Genomic DNA, 15,016 nt, shown 5'->3' on the forward strand with positions numbered 1-15,016 from the left:
CCTCCCCTCAGCTTCCAAGTTTCTTTCGCAGCCAGGTTTTCCTGGACTGTCGTTGACAAGTTGTCCCAGTGGTCTTGGCATTGCCGTCCCCAGGGTGTGCCAGGGGCAAGGAGGATCCATCAGAGACGTTTGTGTTCAGAAGTAATGTGTTGACTGGTAGCTTCCAGTTCAGCATTGTAAACAAGTATTGCTCTTAGACTTACGAACGAAGGGCGTGAGAATGAACCAGGGATAAGCTGTGGCGATTTTTTAAAGCTGAAAAATGAGAGAAAAAATTGACAGTGAGAATAGATAATATCTTCGAAGCTTAAACACACAGGAAAGGAAAAAGACTCGAGTAAACCTCAGCGAAGATGTTGAATTCAAAACGAGTTTCCTTTCCAAAGAGATCTCTTAATTCTCTCATGAGCCACCTCATAAGGACCTTCAGGTAAGATGGATTACCAAGTGTAACTCTCACAACGACAGAATCCACTCGGGGTCCAGTTCACTCGACTCGAGCGTTTTCAGGATCAGATATCTTAGCCATAGAGAAACATCATAAAAATCTAACAGCACCTTACAGGTCTCAGACTCGTTTTCAAAAGCTGGAAGACGCTGCTTAAAGTTACACTAGTCTGCGTACCCTACTCATCATACCATCCTTCAACATGGATATACACTTGCATAATCATATATTTTATCATTGAGAACTAGTGCTGACGTCCACTGCTTTTTTCACGTTCAAGCTTTGGTGCACGAATAAAGATTCCCAACGTATTCTACCGAATGAATCCACCTCCTGGGTCCATCCAGGAGGCTGGGCGTCCCTGCTGTCTAATAGACTACAGGGTTACCATCGAGGAACCCAGGTCTACAGTCTTCGATCCCACAGAAGGTGTGTGTATTATGTACTTGATCCAACTCGGGGAAATAGAGAGAGAGAGAGAGAGAGAGAGAGAGAGAGAGAGAGAGAGAGAGAGAGAGAGAGAGAGAGAGAGAGAGAGAGAGAGAGAGAGAGAGAGAGAGAGAGAGAGAGAGAGAGAGAGAGACAGACAGACAGACAGACAGACAGACAGACAGACAGACAGACAGACAGACAGAGAGAGAGAGAGAGAGAGAGAGAGAGAGAGAGAGAGAGAGAGAGAGAGAGAGAGAGAGAGAGAGAGAGAGAGGTGTCACCTACATATCGTAAAGTAGGTCACAGAGGAAGTATAACTTTCTAGAATTAGGAGACAACACGAAAGTTTCCACATGTATCATATAGCTGTTTGCTGTTGTAAACACGACACTTGATTCAGATACATAACTTACATCTTCCTACCTCAGGCACATACATTATCTTCTCCTGTGTCAAACTAGTTACATTTTACAGGAGACGAATGCCAACTCTGACGAAATCTCAGCCCAGACACATCAGACAACGAATATCAAAAACATATTCTTTACTCATGATATATGTTGTTCAGTCGATACATCTGTTCATCACAGGACTTGGGACACAGGAAGGATGATCATCATCTCGTCGTCTCTACTTATGTTTTGCTATAAGATCAGGGTGGTGTTCCGGGTGCTCGAGAGAGACAAGGTACCAGGTGTTGGAGAGACGCTGCCAGATACCTACGAGACGTAGTGTAACGTGTCTGAGGCACGAGAGAATGCTACATGACAAACAAGAGACGGTGCTAGAGGCACTAGAGACAGTGCTACAGGCACAAGAGACAGTGCTACAGGCACAAGAGACAGTGCTACAGGCACAAGAGACAGTGCTACAGGCACAAGAGACAGTGCTACAGGCACAAGAGACAGTGCTACAGGCTCGGGGGATCAGCGCCAGGTGCTACAGTACAACAATATTTGCTGACCTAATTGTACTGGTTACACCTCTGGGTACACACGGCCACCCGCCCAACATCTGGGGTTGACGTAGCACGAACACACAACAAACACAAAGAGTAGATGGCTCTCACTCTCTCTCTCTCTCTCTCTCTCTCTCTCTCTCTCTCTCTCTCTCTCTCTCTCCTGCTCATTACAAACTCAAGCACTCATTAACATCGTAGCCCCGGGCGTACAACGCTCACCTAGCGCACGATGTCCAGTTGTAATAGCTGTTGACTTACACATGTGTCGCCGGAAACACGAGTTGGTAAAGATTAAGAGAAGAAAAAAAGATCTTCCCTCAAGCGCTCGTACACCGCACTGCTCCTCCCACCAGCACGACCGGGCAAGCAGCTATACAGCGGAGGCAGTGAAGTAGGTGTGGGCGGCCGTCTACCGCTAGGCAGCAGGAGGGCACCATGGCTCTAGCCTCCTCCTCCTCCTCCTCCCATGACCTTGTTCACCACCTACCTGAAGTTTTCCTGGTGTAACCACGACCCATCACCACCCAGCTCTCTATACATCCACCTACATCACGTACTTACATATTCAACCTACGTGTATTCTTGACTACCTATAGACCTTTTTTTTTTTTTTTTTTTTTTTTTTTTTTTTTTTTTTTTTTATACTTTGTCGCTGTCTCCCGCGTCTGCGAGGTAGCGCAAGGAAACAGACGAAAGAAATGGCCCAACCCCCCCCCCCCATACACATGTACATACACATGTCCACACACGTGTATACATACCTACACAGCTTTCCATGGTCCACCCCAGACGCCTCACATGCCTTGATTCACTCCACTGACAGCACGTCAACCCCTGTATACCACATCGCTCCAATTCACTCTATTCCTTGCCCTCCTTACACCCTCCTGCATGTTCAGGCCCCGATCACACAAAATCTTTTTCACTCCATCTTTCCACCTCCAATTTGGTCTCCCTCTTCTCCTCGTTCCCTCCACCTCCGACACATATATCCTCTTGGTCAATCTTTCCTCACTCATTCTCTCCATGTGCCCAAACCATTTCAAAACACCCTCTTCTGCTCTCTCAACCACGCTCTTTTTATTTCCACACATCTCTCTTACCCTTACGTTACTTACTCGATCAAACCACCTCACACCACACATTGTCCTCAAACATCTCATTTCCAGCACATCCATCCTCCTGCGCACAACTCTATCCATAGCCCACGCCTCGCAACCATACAACATTGTTGGAACCACTATTCCTTCAAACATACCCATTTTTGCTTTCCGAGATAATGTTCTCGACTTCCACACATTTTTCAAGGCTCCCAAAATTTTCGCCCCCTCCCCCACCCTATGATCCACTTCCGCTTCCATGGTTCCATCCGCTGACAGATCCACTCCCAGATATCTAAAACACTTCACTTCCTCCAGTTTTTCTCCATTCAAACTTACCTCCCAATTGACTTGACCCTCAACCCTACTGTACCTAATAACCTTGCTCTTATTCACATTTACTCTTAACTTTCTTCTTCCACACACTTTACCAAACTCAGTCACCAGCTTCTGCAGTTTCTCACATGAATCAGCCACCAGCGCTGTATCATCAGCGAACAACAACTGACTCACTTCCCAGGCTCTCTCATCCCCAACAGACTTCATACTTGCCCCTCTTTCCAGGACTCTTGCATTCACCTCCCTAACAACCCCATCCATAAACAAATTAAACAACCATGGAGACATCACACACCCCTGCCGCAAACCTACATTCACTGAGAACCAATCACTTTCCTCTCTTCCTACACGTACACATGCCTTACATCCTCGATAAAAACTTTTCACTGCTTCTAACAACTTGCCTCCCACACCATATATTCTTAATACCTTCCACAGAGCATCTCTATCAACTCTATCATATGCCTTCTCCAGATCCATAAATGCTACATACAAATCCATTTGCTTTTCTACACCTACACCTACAGACCTACCTACACCATATACTTACTCGCATATCTACCTACGTGGATTCTGCTTTACCATCTGTAGACCTACATACATCACTTACTTCCCTACCTATTTACCTACGTGTCTTCACCTTTACTCTCCTTTGTTACTACTATACGACCGTCCTGCAGTAGATAGTCTCGTCATGGACCATCAGGTGTCTTGTTATATGGTCCATCTCGTATACCACTATCATGATGCGCTTCAACACCCTACATCCATAGCTATCAGGCCATGATAACATCTGCCACACTCTAGCCCTTACACACACACACACACACACAAACTGGAGGTCCAACAACAAATTAGCCTCAGTAAACCAGTGAACATTCCTCCCACATCCGGGCCACTCGATGACGTCAACAAGGTATTGCCAGATCCAGCGTAGACCCTCGACGACAGAGGCATCAACAAACACACACACACACACACACACACATCAATGACACGTTCAGTTTTGCCTGACTCCACTTGTTCTAGCCTCGGACGCTCTTCCGTATTGTTTTTATCTTACTAAATATAATCCCGGAAGACATTCGTTTAATGGTACGTGAATATGTTTGTCTAATGTTCCATAAATGCCTGGGTGGATGATCTGTGCATTCCTGAGGTTGATGCTCCGTGCATACCTGGGTTAACATTCCGTGCATACATGGTTGATGCTCCGTGCATACCTGGGTTCATGCTCCGTGCATACCTGGGTTCATGCTCCGTGCATACCTGGGTTAATGTTCCGTAAATAACTATCTTAATGTTCCACAAACAGCTACATTGATGTTTCATTAACCTTTTAGTTGATGCTCCATAAATATCTTGATTGATGCTCGCGAATACCTTGGTATTGGTACTTCTGATGCCCCTTAATCAGACAGTAGAAGTTAACAACTGGACATCAATAACACGTCTACAACAAAACGAAAATGACCAACACATACGAGTGACTGCAGCGCGCCACAATCCCTTCATATCTCGACATTATCTCAACCATTTATCTCGTTAGCAAATACATTATGTCTCTGGGACGGAGACGTGGTCGCAAAAAGAGTTTGCAGTCTCTATCTTGTCTATCTTGTCTCTATCTCTATCTTGTCTATCTTGTCTCTATCTCTATCATTCTATGAATCAATAACAAAACTGGATGTTAGTTTGTAAGGAAGAATGACTGAGGAAAGGACGAAGCCTTATTGTCGTAGTTTTGAATGAATTTCTGCTTAACACGTGTAGATAACACTCAACACACCAGGTTGAACTAAGTGGTGTTTAACCGGTAGGCGATCATCTGGCTAAATTACAGAGATAATCACAATCTTTTTAAGTTATAAAACCATTCAGATGATCTTAACTGAGAAGAGTTCTTCGGAAAGATGCAAAGATAGGCCAACCAAGGGTCACAACATGAAACTATACATGAAAAACTAAACAAGTGAGTTCTTGGAGATGTCAGTAAACAATCTTATAATATGAATGTAGCGAGTGAACAGTATATACAGAGTAATGAAATCGTGAATGCAAGCCGTATACCGAAGTTTGAAAAAGATCTGCATGATGACAGGATAAAGTTTGAGAAATTTGGCCTTAAGAATGTAAAACTCCCTCCGCGTCCAGCACAAACAAGTATTTACAAATGGATAACAACAAATAACGTTTCATGTGACGTTCAGCATAAAGGAAGATAATTCGAGTTGTCTTTTCTTTTTTCGGAGCGCATGAAGAACAGTCAAGTGTAGGACGAGGTGACCTACGTGGCAAACTGAACATATCGAGTCACGATCATCTTTCTTTTTGTTATGTTAACTGAAACGAAACTGGTAACTGAATGCCGTAATCAAGGCCATCTCATAAACAATATATATATATATATATATATATATATATATATATATATATATACACTAGTACACTAGCCTGATTTATAGGCCAGCCCCTAAGGGAGGATTAACAGATGGGTTGACTGTGGACAGACTGCTGCAGCCAAGATTGAACCTCTGTACAACATGGACACATAAAACTTGGGGTATCCAAAATGTGTGAATACTATACACTGCATGACAGAAAAGTCCATATTACTGGAACGTCTTCTGTCCTTCATTTTATCCATCTAAAGCGTCGGTCCATGCGTTATCCACTTATGTATCCTACATGTATCCATTACTGTATCTAGTCAACATGTATCCACGACTACATCCGCTAAATATGTATCCACTACTGTGTCGACTTATCAGTATGTACACTGGACATGTGTCCATCACTCTGGTATCCAGTATATTTCAACCACTGTATCCATCCAACATGCCTTCACTACTGTATACAACTGACATGTATCCAACTGGCACATAGTGACCAGTGAACCCACCCAAAGTGATCACATCCACTACTTTACTACCTATTATGTATCCACTGTTGTACCATCCTATGGGTATCCACAACTCTATCCACATCATGTGTCCCAGCTGTGTCCTCTTATAGAAGGAAACGCCAGACAACCATTTTCTTTTTGCAAGCGAGACTTCAATGCATATGTAATTACTTTGCTAAGTCTCTTCAGCAACTTTCCATGACAGTCTTAAGAGTGTCACTATTCTAAAAATTTTAGTAGCTTACGACATGGCAATAAATCATCTGTCTAACACTTTTACACATATTTTTTTCAAGGGTTGATATATAGTTCTTAGGCTTCACCTACTCACACAACTTAGAGGAAAAAAGAAAGTCGCATTAGAAAGAAAGAAAAGATGGTCAGAGAAAAAGAAAGGGAGAGATCTCATTTCTTCAGCTGATGAGATATGCTTGGCACAACATATATCATAACAACGTCACCATGAAGACCTAATGTTTAGAATTTTCCTCCAGCACAACATTCAAGTCTCATACAACGTTCGAGAAATATGATAATGGATGGTATGTGTTGTGACCAGACACATACATACATACATACAAACATACATAAATGAGCATGGAAGCATCTTCGACAAAATCCTTAATCTTTCATTGAAATTTTACAATACATTCTCGCTTATGTATAAGACATGTAATAGTATTAGTAATAGTAGCAGTAGTACTTCTAGAAGTGGTAGTAGTGATAGCAGAAGCAACAGTAATTGTAATAGTAATAACAGTAGTATCATTAATGATAGAATCATCATCAGCAGTTATGATAACAACAGAAACAGTCGTAGTGACAAAGGGAAGCAGCATCGTCAGTAGTAACAGTGATGAGATGAAAATTAGTAGTGATAGTAATAGCAGCACTACCAGCATCACGAGCCGCAGCTACAGGAACACCAGTAGCAACAGGAGCAGATGTAGCAACAGCATCAGCATTCCTAATAACCTGAACGGAATCCCAGTTCACATCTCCACATACACTCACGATTACCCCCACCCACTGACGCTTTGTATTTACCATCTGCCCTTAATTTGGTCACAGACGAGCGGCCAGGCTAGGTGAGTCACAGGTGCCAAGACTGTACCATGAGTCAGGCTGCTACACAGCCCCAGGATGCAGTACCAAGAGTCAGGCTGCAAGGCGAGTCCCATATGCCAGTACCATGAGTCGGATTTCTAAGGGAGTCCCAGGTGCCAATATCTTGAGTCAGGATGACATGAGAGTCCCATGTGACAGCACCACGAGTCAGGGTTCTACGCGAGTGTGAGTCAGAGGAGCTAATACAATGAACCCAAGTTACTAAACTCTCTAGTGTGACTCAACCTGCTAAACTCACCACCATGACTCAATCTTATAAACTCATACTCGTGTGCTGATCTTAACTGGGTGAATCTCTTCCTCTTTGTCTACACGTCACTAAATCTAACTTTACGAGAAAACATCTCCCTTTTTGTCCTTATATCTATCATTTCTCTACGTTAGTGTAGCTGCCGACGATTTCCTGCTAGAGTAAACACAGTTCTTGCGGTGTTTTAAGGAAGCTTGTGGGGACGAGGACACACCAACACATGCGAGTGTGTAAAGTGGTATACTAGTAAATATAATTGTAATACAAATGCATATGATACTATCAGCAGCAGCAGAGGAGGGACAAGAGCGACCTCTGTAGAAAGCAGCAGCAGCAGTACTTCTAGTAGGAACAGAAACAGGGTGTGTGTGTGTGTGTGTTACCGGAATCTACTTATAGTTACACCACGAGTGAGAAGTTATCTTTAGCGAGGTTGTATCATCGTTAATGGACAAAAAGAGGCAGGCAGTCTGGTCGAGGAATTTGTCTCTGTAAAGTAGACCATCATTTTCAAAAGCTTGATGATCGAAGCGCAGCAGACTTGAAGTGGTAGAAGCCTGCTAAAAGAAGTTCTGGAACTGTATAATCTTGATATATCTATGTATTTATCATACTTAATCGCCGTTTCCCGCATCAGCGAGGTAGCGCCAGGAAACAGACGAAGAATGGCCCATCCTCTCATATACACACACAAACGTCCATACACGCACACTTACATATATACACATGAACATATTCATGCTTGCCTTCATCCATTCCTGTCGCTACCCCGCCCCATAGGAAACTTCCAAATGATGATATAAAGTGTTAATAACTCAGAGAATCTAGAAGTGAAGGGGAAAAAATAATACGAGTTTTAGAGGTGGTAGAAACTCAACCTGTTAAAAGAGGATCTGGATGTAGCCTTTTGGAAAGACATGAGAAGACAAGTAGTTCTAAAACTTAGCGGTGTAAGGAAAGAAACAGTCTTTAGAGCGGCTCAACTTTAAGTTGCCAACGACCACACAGCGATTCAGTAACACAGTAACCCGCTGAATGTTACGTGTCTAGCCATTTCTCGGGAGCAGAAATAGAAGTGATATACAGAAAGGAAGGGAAAGAGAACCGACGCTTGCGGCGTAGGACCTGAGGGGGCAAGTTTTGAGGTCAGAGTTGACAAGTCTTCTTGCTTTGGACTCTACTCTGGCAAGAGCAGCGCTGTCAGAGCAGTTCTCCATAAAAGGTGAATTCTGTCAATTGTACGTATAATCGGAGCACCTGTTCAGCGGAGAAGAATTTTCGGTATTTGAACAAAATTCCCAGTTTCCTGGAGGCAAAGCTTGTTATTTATGTCATGTGCAGTTTCGGAAATAGATTTTGAGTGAGTGTGTGTGTGTGTGTGTGTGTGTGTGTGTGTGTGTGTGTGTGTGTGTGTGTGTGTGTATGCGAGAAACTACCTATTTGCACTGTACGGGGAGGGAGTGCTACACTCGCGGGTTCTCATCTCTTGATCTTTCCCTTTTCATTTTTCTGTATGCAGTCCACATACATAATCCCATTCATCAACTGCTCTTGTGTTATGAAATTACTTCTTGTCATCTTTTCTTAATGGATTTTTTTTTCGCTTAATTTCATGCTATGGTTCTTCTATCCCTATGTGTTTGTGTCATTACCACTCGAGTGTTATGAGCTATGATTTTAACATTCAGTTTGCTCCTCTCTTACCCTTATTATACATATATCATGGGTTTACACTTATACACACATACATACATACACACACACACACACATTAACCGAACCCAGGTACCCACGGCCGCGAAGGGAGGATGAACACCTGGGTTGGGTGTAGGCCGATTGATGCGCCCAGGAATCAAACCCATACCAGCCCGACCCCAAGCGGACCCTTGCTGACTCATGGTCAGAAACGCTAACCTCTACACCACCAAGACCCGTGTGTGTGTGTGTGTGTGTGTGTGTGTGTGCTGACGTCGTATGTTTCAAGGATGATACCTCTACATCAGTGGGTTCGAAACATGGAAATGGATGCAGATTCCATGGCAAAATTACCCACGTCCCAACATGACAACAGGTGCACCGCATCACCACCCTCAGGTGAGTCTGCATATCATCAGCCTCACATACATACCGGAGCCTCACCCTCAACATGCTGCAGCGTCAGTAAAGATACAAGGACGAGTCGAGACAATGATGGACCCCTAAGGCGACGAAGTAGTGGGGACGGGCTCGAAAAAAAGAAAATCTCTGATGAAGTCTACGATTAAACGTTGGCCAGGTAGTACATCAAACGGGAGGAAGACGAGGGCAGGACGTAGGCGGAGTTGAGAATGAGGACGCGGTGCCTCCAGCCGAAGAGGGTCTGGACAAGACAGGTTACACTTTCGTGCCAGACCACGGGTTCCATGCATGACCGAGAGTAAACATAAGGAAGACGGTTCATCATAGGAACAAAGGACACCCAAGAGACGAATGCACCTACAAACTGGCTGAACTTAGGGATGACTAGCCCAAGAGGGCGAGGCACACCTTCGATTGCAGCATCCGAGTGGGAAGGGTGAGGCTTGCGATGGGTTGTGTTGGTGGTGGTGGAGGGGGCTGGCCGTAGTCCAGGGAGTGAGGTGGGGGCTATTTGTGTGCATGAGGTGGGGTGGTGGGGGCGGAGGCGGTTCTGACTGAGGTAGGCGGGAGAGCCACAGTGCCAGTCAGGTGCCATCTTCACCCTCAGCCGCGAAGATCATCCACTACCGACCGTCTCTCTGCTACAGAAAGGTAAGTCACCCACATGATCTGGCCCGGACGACACCAAGAGACCCAGTGACCTTGTACCTCACCTGCGTCAGGTACCTCTGCGTTCTCACCACATCTCTTCGTGTCCTGGAAAGTTATCCAGAAATGATCAAGATATACACGAGTGACATCAACCAAGCCTTCCAGATCCTTGAAACTCCAGTGCAGTGACACATGAATGTGTGGAACATGTTGACAGTACGTTACCTCTTAGAAAAATATAAGTAATTAAGTGGTCTGCTTCCAGTGAAGATTTCCGTGTCTCAGAGTTTGACTATGCAAGGTAAAGGATACACTAGCGACCTGGATATAAAGCGAGTCGATGAGCCGACTCTCTAGTGCATGGAAGATGATGCAAGTGGATCGTGAAGTAGCGAGGTCAGGTTAGGTCATGCAGGGTCATCTTGGGTCCTGGTGGGTCTGTGGCCAGGGGAGGTAACTAGTCACTACGGTATGAGCCCAACTGATCCTCAGACATACCTCCTTGCTCGTCCAAGTCATGTAATTGATTGGTTAAGTACAAATTTGTGTACGAAAAAAATCTATGCTAACATCAAAGACACGGAACAAATTCTGTAAACCTGTTGGGCTCGTATTTTTTATCATGTGTAAAGGAAATATGTTTTCATGTTGTCAGGTATTTATAGAACTATATCACCTACTCCCTCACGTCATATCAACTCCTGTCACACATTTCATTTGGTTCCCTTCATAACAACATACAGAGAAAACCCACGAAAGATTTGAAAAAAAAATACCTATGAATGCAAACCCCATCTTATCATCAAGCACTTCTGGCCATAATCTTATATACGGCTGAAGTGCATCTGTCTAATACACAAAAGTTATTTGAACACATATGCCTCTCCTCACCAGTCTTGCTCCCAGAGAGTGGTACCTGTGGAGCCCAGGAGGTACCTGCGAGTCCCAGGGAGGTACCTGTGGACCCCAGGGAGGTACCTGTGGACCCCAGGGAGGTACCTGTGGTCTTATCTTTCGCTTGGGATATTTTCGTCTTCATGATGAAACGTCCAAAGGTAAAATACTTCGGGCGGATAAATTCACGTGTTGCGTACCAGACTCGTCAGCCAAGACTGCCATGTTGGTACACCTGCGGGGGAGGGGACGCCGCCTACCTTCCTTCTACAGTAAACAGCTGTACACTCCTGCTCATGGCACGGCCTACTTGTTGATTCTCGAGCCTTCCGACTCTGGGAAATTCCAGTTCTTTATACTCATCATTCCACTGGTGTAAATTACCTATCAAGCTCTCTGGTTATGTATGAGTAAAGGAAAATATTTCCTCTTCCTACTGACTATCTCGAAGGAAGGGAAAAATTTCTATTCCAGCTGACTATCTCAATGGAAGGGAAATTCCTCCTCATCCTTGCTATCTTTTTTGAAAGGAAAATTCCCTCTCTTTCTTGCTATCTCTCTGTAAGGGAGATTCCACGTCATCCTAGTCACCTCCTTGATTGACACGCCACCATATCTTCCCTCTTAATTGACATCTTACTCTGAGGAAGATCCCACGTTGCTGCTTGCCATGTCCTCCTCTCAGCTCGAGACTTCCCCATGGCGACATAAGCTAAACTTCTCACTTCCTGCCACAGGTGAGATAACGGCCACTACTTCGACTGAGAACATTTTTCTTTTCCTTTTAGGCGATGACTTAGAAGTGCATGGGCGTCATCTGTGGGCGTGGGTTCGTGGGCGGGGTCTGGTTGACGGGGCCAGTGGTGGGCGGGATGGGGCGTGACACCAGCTGTCATAACCAGACGCCACTATATATACACAGCGGCCCGTGTACTCCCGCCTCCATACGGAAGCTCAGAGGTTTATTATAAACCATTAGTGTTTATCAGGAATATTTCTCGCCCGACATTTTTGCGAGAGGAAGGTTTACGTGTGCATTCTGAGAGCGACATCCTACACTGTTCTACACGACGGCTCTTGGAATGAGTTAAAGAAAAATGGCCAATTAGAGCATTTGTTGTTGTGCTAAAAAAAGGAAAGGATAAATATTGGGAGAATTTTCAGGAATACAGTTCGTTAAGCTGTTTGTTTGGTTCTTCAGCGTGCCACACACACACACACACACACACACACACACACCACTTGGTGAATGACGTGGTCAACTGGGTCCTGGCGTCTTAAAACATTTCCTCTGGTGCGAGAGAGCGACCTCGCACCAGAGGGGGTCGTGTAGAAGCTAGGTCACTCTCGGACCAAAAGGGCGTCGCGTACACCATCCCCTTTGGTGCGAATGACCTTGGCTTCTACACCATCCAGTTTGGTGCGAGGATAACCTCCTATGCCTACCAACCTACATTATGCGAGGGTGACCTGGCGTGCACACCACCTATTTTGGTACAGTCAACACCATCCACTCCAGTGAGTGACTGACATCGGGCCTACACCCCAACACTATGCAAACTGTAGTTTTCAAGCGAGTCGATTCCTTTTGAAAGCCTTGCTACTGTCAAGCGTAGAGAATGAGACGACGTTCCTACATCTCGTGGACGCAAACAACAAGACTGAAAGGACATCAAAAAAAGCAACAAGATTCCTGAGAGACGAGAATCCTGGAGATAACTCCCCTCGTGGACGCCACCTGGCAGTAGAACCCTGCGGTATTTGTCACTTGTTGCGTCGCACCGTCGGAAATAGCACGCTACAGGTCCCCGGGTCGCTGCCACGGGGTAGAGAGAGTACGAGCAGTGCAGCTGTTGCGTCACTGCTCGAAACGTCAATGCTACTGGCGGGTAAACGTTGTTTAGGGATGAAACGTCACTTGCTACTGATCGGTGAACGTTGTTCAAGGATGAAACGTCACTGTCGCAAGGTTGTGACAATTCTGGGTATCCAGTAGTGGTAAAAAAACATCATCGTCCAAGATTCGACGTCAAAAAACGTTGTCTTAGTTGTTACGCCAATGTTGGAGCAAGAAAACGTTCCCCCAGTCTCGGACGTCACAACTACCAGCCTGAACACATTTCTCTATTGATCTTTCGTCACGAGGAGACATGGCGCTATTGACATTAGAGACACCACTCTTTCATCTAAACAACTAACGGATGGCCAGGTGGCGAATAACATGGGTTACTAGAAGAAGTAGTACGTTCTCCACCACCAATACGGCGACATCAGCAGAATACAGAGGCTGTGCGACTCCTAGGACCTCACGCACACACAGACACACACAGCCACGCCAGGCAACTGACCTTGGATCTCGCCCATTCGTTTGCCAGCACAAATAATCAGGACATCCTGGTCTCCCTCCAAGAGGTTTTGTGGACCTCAAAATTCATTAATCAACATCGCTGAAGCTGGATTGTTATTACAGTTATCCTGACTGTTTTATGGGACCAGAGGTTTTCTTGAAAACACACGGTTTCCTGGTCTCTGACTTGTCTGGAATAATATTCGTGTTGTGGTTTCTAACGTTTTGAAATCCCAGGTTTCCAGGTCTCTGAAAACCTATAAAACCACATGGTTCCTGAAAACCTTTAAACCACAGGTTTCCAGGCTTCTGAGGTCCTCAAAAATCACAGGTTTCCTGGCCTTTGAAGTGTTCTGAACTTACAGGTTACCTGGTGTCTTGATAACACGCTTTCAGACCCATCAATCATCACAAATTTTCTGTTGATCTGTTAATCTTCAGTTAACATAGATCTTTTTTTCATATCTTAGTCTCTCCTTGTGACCATATATTCTGGAAACTGTGTGAAGTGAGGCTGGATCACGTCATATTCCTCATATATCTAAAAACTTGTTCTGGAAAAAAAAAAAAAAGAATATATGGATATATTTTTAAGATGGTCATCAGAAAAGGATGATGAGATTGTGACGGATTTCGAGATGATGACGGCAAATGTCAGAAGAGCAACCAAGAAAAAAAAATAAGTTGTGTAAATAAACAAATTTGTTCTTCCCGCTTGCTGGCAGTGTCTTTGATGAGTAAAGGTCTTCATTTATCCCTTTCCTCTGTTCTTTCATTTGGAAAGTAATACAGAATGGGAGGAAGCCTCTGTCTCCACCACAATACATCAATCTATTACGCTTTTTGATACATACTGAACCATATCCTTCTCTTTTCTAAGCCTTCCCCCTGTACTCGATCTTAAGGTACCTATGTTTACTGTTTCTACATTATAAATATAGAAACATGATTTAAGTCATGGTTACATAACTTCATCTCCTAGTTTATGTTCCCAAAGAAATTCTTGGAGTCTTTGTTTCTTGACTGATCTTGTTATTTTCTTATTTACCATTCGGATCACTTTTTCCAATTAATGCATCAAACAAGACATTCTCAATCTTCACGTTGCTATGTGTGAAGGTAACCTTGATAGCGTACAAACTCATCTGATTTTAGTGTCCTCAGTGAAACGCTGATAACAAAAGTTTTCTTGTATACACACTAAAAACTTAGTCTCCATGACCCGCCACCACAGTGACAATTAGAATCCTCCCAGGTTATCACTTGATGACAAATGCTCCAGTGTCAGAACATTACCCTCCCTCAGCAGTGCCTGTCTCACTGCTCCATATACAAAACCGATTGTTCCTTCATCGTTATCTTTCCATTATTGTCTCGGTTCATTAAAACATTGAGGGATTATATTTCATCAAACTCACTACACAATTCTTGCTGCAGTCTGGG

At 44.3% G+C, this 15,016-nt stretch overlaps 2 protein-coding genes across 3 annotated transcripts in view; one reads left to right on the plus strand and one right to left on the minus strand.

Moving 5' to 3' along the window:
• Positions 1 to 15,016, minus strand: part of LOC139750281 (uncharacterized) — a 359,881-nt gene that overhangs the window by 189,540 nt on the left and 155,325 nt on the right. The gene's annotated exons all lie outside the window — the stretch shown is intronic.
• The window catches only part of LOC139750283 (uncharacterized), a 95,226-nt gene continuing 90,393 nt past the window's right edge, over positions 10,184 to 15,016 (plus strand). The window contains exon 1 of the mRNA XM_071664881.1: positions 10,184 to 10,332. The gene's annotated coding sequence lies outside the window, so the exon portion shown is untranslated. The remainder of the gene's footprint in view (positions 10,333 to 15,016) is intronic.

The sequence above is a fragment of the Panulirus ornatus genome, chromosome 9, assembly GCF_036320965.1.
Source record: "Panulirus ornatus isolate Po-2019 chromosome 9, ASM3632096v1, whole genome shotgun sequence".
In the NCBI taxonomy this organism is placed as follows: Eukaryota; Metazoa; Arthropoda; class Malacostraca; order Decapoda; family Palinuridae; genus Panulirus; species Panulirus ornatus.